The sequence below is a fragment of the Sitophilus oryzae genome, unplaced genomic scaffold (genome assembly GCF_002938485.1).
Source record: "Sitophilus oryzae breed Bouriz unplaced genomic scaffold, Soryzae_2.0 scaffold_2014_pilon_pilon, whole genome shotgun sequence".
NCBI lineage: Eukaryota > Metazoa > Arthropoda > Insecta > Coleoptera > Curculionidae > Sitophilus > Sitophilus oryzae.
In genome coordinates, this window is record NW_022146741.1 from 1261669 (window position 1) to 1267293 (window position 5625).

Sequence of the window (5625 nt, forward strand, 5' to 3'; positions counted from 1 at the left end):
TATATTTTCTTATAATAATTATCTTATTGTAGCGGCACGTGGTTCACAACCTTAGATAACGAATCGTTATGCGACCACGCCTATTTTTTTTTTCTACGATCGTGCAAAATGTAGCTATTTTCACACTATCTGCTGTATTAAAAGTCAAATTTTTTACGAGTGTGTTTTTTCAAGGGTTTTTGTACTAGTGCAAAAAACATATACATATTTCAAATTATTAAGGAAGAAAAGCTCTTTTAAATCAGTGCTAACTTGCTAAATTCGGTCCCATAGTTATCCTTAATATAGAACCTATTTAAGCTTCTTCCACCACTTTATTTTATGAAATAGAACAAAATACTCAATGCCATAAAATTACATATGTATATGCATATTTTTAAGAAAATTCCCTTTTCTCATTACCAAATACGATCCCTGGTGGACAATTTCCAAACTTGAAAATAATTTCAAGCGATTTTCTTTTTTTTCTTGACCGATTTACTTTTAGAATTTTTTCCCCGCGTTGTACGATAAGCTGTTTCTGAGATACAGACGGCATCCATTTTTAGTTCCAACCAGTACATGTATGCCATTTTTACGAAATAAATTTAAATTTTTTAGCCCGGAAATCATACTAATATGGACAAAAAAATAGTACATTATTTATCGAACATACATACACCCGGAGGCAGAACATCTGTTATCAGAGGGGGATGGGAAAAACCATGTCCCCCTACAACAGGAAAATCCTGATGTATGATGAGTTATAACTCAAGGAAGGGAGACGCAATAGATCTGTGAAGAATCTGTGTTAAAGTCGCAAATGATTAACCCCCCCCCCACTCATTCTACATTCTCTTCTACATCGGATATATACATTGGGATGTTACCACGTGTATAGGGGTAACTACAGGGATGCCCCCCCCTAGGTACTGCTGGGCACCCCCCAGAGAAATCTTGAATTATGACTCTTGGCTATGTATTAATTTTTATTTGCATGTGATGTACTAAAAATGACGTTTTCTAGTTTTGTTTAGTTAATATGATTTTGTTGTGTTCAAAAAATGTGTTAATTTTTATTTTTTTTAGAAAATCTGTAGGTATTTAAGTAATCTACGGGAACACAGTTTGATAACATAAGTTTATGAAATTTACTGATAGACAAATTCATATAAACGTTTTATCCAAAAACCGTGTTTTTTAAATTATTCTTCATTTAAAAAACAAAACAAAAGACCTAGGCCCCCCTGGGCTCAGCCCCAGGCCCCCCAGGATGAATTGCTAGTTACGCTAATGACCACGTGACAAAAAAGCGATAAACGCTTTAAAAACTGAGGTTAAAGTTTCACTTTTCAATGCTAAACATATTTTAATGTTGCTAACTCACTGAAGCTGTTTCCAAGTAGTGTTTTAAAACATTTTTGAAACACGAAATAGCTTCATCAAAATACACTAATACTTCATATTTTTATTAATTTTGTCAACGCATCAAAAATCCGCTATCAGGTTGGTATTCAGGTTCAATATCGTTTTACACAAGCTCAAATATGTCGCTCTAGCTGCTCTAGAAAGAAATAAGTAGAAAAATTCATGCCGTAACAGAAATAAAATTAAACGTTCTCTAACCCAGTACAGGGTGGGTCAAATTCGACGCTTTTAAATGAAAACACCCTTTTCTATAGGAGATTTCTATAGACGAAAACTAATATCTGTGTAAAGAAAATTTGATTTTTTATATGGGATACCCTGTATATTTTTAATTTATTGAAAGGAATTTAAGATTACCTTTCCAAAAATATAACACACTTGGTATTTTGCTCGATTCTTCTTCGAGATATACAGTATATAAAAATTCGCATGCTTTAAATAAGTAGGCTTTGAACGGCACCGGCTGTAATGCAAAAAAATTCTAGCTGTGAGCATCAATTAAAACCAAAATAATATTTGCTATGAGAGATGCAGAATTTTATAACAATTTAAAATATATTTAACCAACATCAACACATTTAAACTATATCTAATAACAATAAAAATAAATAGCCAACCAAGACATGAGATTTTACTACAGGTGTTCGACATATCGACCGTCTTTTGTTATGGACAGACGGGGCAGTTTTTGAATATTTCTCGCGAAATTCATTAACTCAGTGGGGTAGTGGCGGACTAGGGGAGCGGAAGGGGCGGTCCGCCACGGGCCCCGTCTTTTAGGGGGCCTCCGAATCTTAATAAGTAATTTTTTATTCAGTAGTTATAAAGCAGTTTGTAGGTGGAGTATGCAAACCATACGTATACGCCAACTATAAACAGTATAAATGGAAGCAGATATTTACTTAATTATAAATTATCAGGCCCCAGTAATGGTCAATGGCATTTTCTATTTAGGAAATTAAATCAAGGGGTATTTTCTTTGTTTAAAATATCGAATAATTATTATTTTTTATATATTTTGAGACTGAATTTATTTATTTTAGCTTTTAAGTTATTTTTCAATAGTTTTATTATTTATTTTTACTGAATAAACATTTTAAATTACAACTAATGCACAGCATAACTTGTATTCTAGCTTCATTACTGATGATGAGCAGTGAAGTCTTTAGTATAAAGGGGGCCACGGGCCTGAGATAGCGAAGGGGCCCCTCGGATCTTGGAGGATTTACAAAGTTATATTTTGTCGCGGTATTTCCCTGGAAGCATTTTTAAGAAAAAAATATTTAAAATTTTTGGACGAAAAAAACTACTTGTCAAAAAAATTTGTACAGCCTATAAGTCAAATTAAGTGATTATCACAGCCCCTGTGACATAAAGAAAAGACATGTGGCTATCTGTTTCAAAAATTAAATTGTTCAAATGTCATATAATAATGGGCGTAGCTATCGTGGAATTGAGCGATTAAAAAATTACCATAATTTTTTTTTTCCAAATGGAAACCCACTTTTTATATTTCACTAGTGAAAAGGTTTTCCAATTCGTTACGTTTTAACTAGACATACTCCTATACCAAAAATAAATCGTTTTTAAGTTATTTAAGATTTAGTTTGAAAACGTATATTTTTCTAGATTTTATCTAGCTTCCTTTGACATTAAGTGTCAAACAGACAGACAATTTATTTCCATCTATCAGAAAATTAATTATTTGAATTTCCTATATTATAACTACTGCTGCTTAAAAGTTTAATAAGTGTATATTTATATAAATATATCTCGTTATTTTCGTTCTTTAGTGATATCTAATAGTTGATATTTTAATAATATACCGTACGATCGAAAAAAAAACAGCGCAAAGTTACCTTGGAAATGATGATCGATAATATACTGTCATGGTAACATACAGGTTAAAATCACGAAAAATATACGCTTTAAAGCTAAATCTTAAATAACTTAAAAACGATTTATTTTAGGTACAGGAACATGTACAGCTGGTTCCAAAAAAAATGAATACGACTCTTTACACATTTTTATTATTTCGGGCAGTATATTCTATGATTCTGACGTTCTGAAAAATTTATTTGCCACTTTGTCAGAAGCTTTGAATAAGAAGACTAAGGAAGGAGCATAATGCTATCCATGTATTCATGCATGGTGGGCGGAAAAGCCACCATAAAAGCTCTCTAGGGTGGGGATCCTTGACAGTTCTGTTTGACGATTCATTTGACACATTTGAATTTGATTTGAAATTTTGTGGATTTGCCAGTCTTTACGGAGCTTATTTTATGTTATTTATTATTTATTCTACTACTGATAGTTGTATAAAGGTAGTAAATCTAGATGGAAATTGTGGCAGAACTTAAATTAACAGTGACACTATCGCGATTTATCGAAAAAGACTCTAAAATATTGGTTGTGTAGCGTGCGGTAGATCTCGGCAAAAATTGAGTGAAATAATGGAACAACTTTTCGCTAGTAAGTGACTATATAATATACATACGTGTAGTAAACCGATAATTTATGAAATTCACTTAAATTAACTAAATTATATATTTTTCTTGCATTTTAGCTTTTATTTATTACTTGTCAAAGATTAGATGTCAAAGAATTTAGATACGTTAATTTGACTTACCTGCTTCAGTAGCGTATCGGATGTTTGTGTTAATAAATACTTATTATAACTTATCTATTTTTATTAGAATTATATATTTTTATAACAATTTTAATAACTACCAACATTTATTCACAACGTAAAATAAAACAACAAATTATTGAGTCTACCCCACGTCTACCCTACATCATAGTTTTACATTTTTTAAATAAAATTAGAACGACACTGATAAACCGGAATTAAAGTCGGCCATATTTGAGGCCCATCGCGGTGTACCTAAGATTTTTTATATGCTCCTTCCTTAGTCTTCTTATTCAAAGGTCAGAAGCAAAGTTGTTTTACACAATATCACAATCACCTTAACATGTCAAAATACTTAACACATAAATATACACTGCTCAAATATTCGAAAAAAAATGTGTAGAGTCGTATTCATTTTTTTTTGGAACCAGCTGTACATATAGTCAAAAAGTAACAAATTTTAAAAATGAAAGTAACAAAAGCCTTTTCACCAGTGAAATAAAAAAGTGAATTTTCATTTGAAAAAAAATGATTTATGATAATTTTTTAATCGCTCAATTCCATGACAGCTGCCACCATTATTATATGATATTCGGACAATTTAATTTTTGACATAGATAGCCACATGTCTTCTCTTTATGGTACAGTGGCTGTGGCAATCACTAAATTTGACGTTTAGGCTATAAATATACATATTTTTGACAGACAGTTTTTCCCCCCAAAAATTAAATTTTTTTTCCTCAAAAATGGTTAACGTTAGGTATAGAGTGTTTAATATCAAAATTCATAAAATTTTACAGAGAATTTAAGTATGTATTAAAAAATGGTGCCACCCATTTAAAATAAGAAAGTTGCTGTCAACTTCCGGTACTTCCGAAAGTGCCGCTTTATTGAAAATATTTTTAATCGATAGACCTCATTGTGAAACAATGATATGCACAAAATCTCGTATCTAGATATTGTAATTCTCTAGAAACTTCTAACGCAGGCTCATCTTGGGACACCATGTTAAATACTTGAATTTTGTCAACCATTATACATACGTCATTCAATTTTTAGAAAATGTGCATTAGAAGTATATCATTATCTAAACAGACCGGGGGCCACATTTAGCTTCGCCGCCCCGGGCCCCCGACAGGCTTAGTCCGCCACTGCAGTGGGGGTGAAAGATACCCTCTCATAACTGCTAAATATTTATAATTCTTGTCTAGATTATACGGAAGAATAAGGAACCTTTATTCTTCCGCAAATATATCCATAGGATTAGATCCATGGGCACACTAAGTCAGGCGGCCTCGACGGCCAACGGCTGGGATCTTGGTTAGCTATTCAATTATTCTTGAAACTGGCTGCAAAAATTTGTTGATAACTTCGGCGTTCAGAGGCGGTGCGTCGTCTTGCTGGAAAAATATGTTTTCGAGTTCCATTAAGGGCATTTCATCAAAAAGGGGTCCAAAGCCTACTAGTTAAAAGTGGCGAACTTTTAAAAATTCTGTATTTCGAAGGGGATTATAACAAAATATCAAGTGTGCTATATTTTTGGAAAGGTAATTTTAAATTCTTTTCAGTTAATTAAAAATATAGAGGGT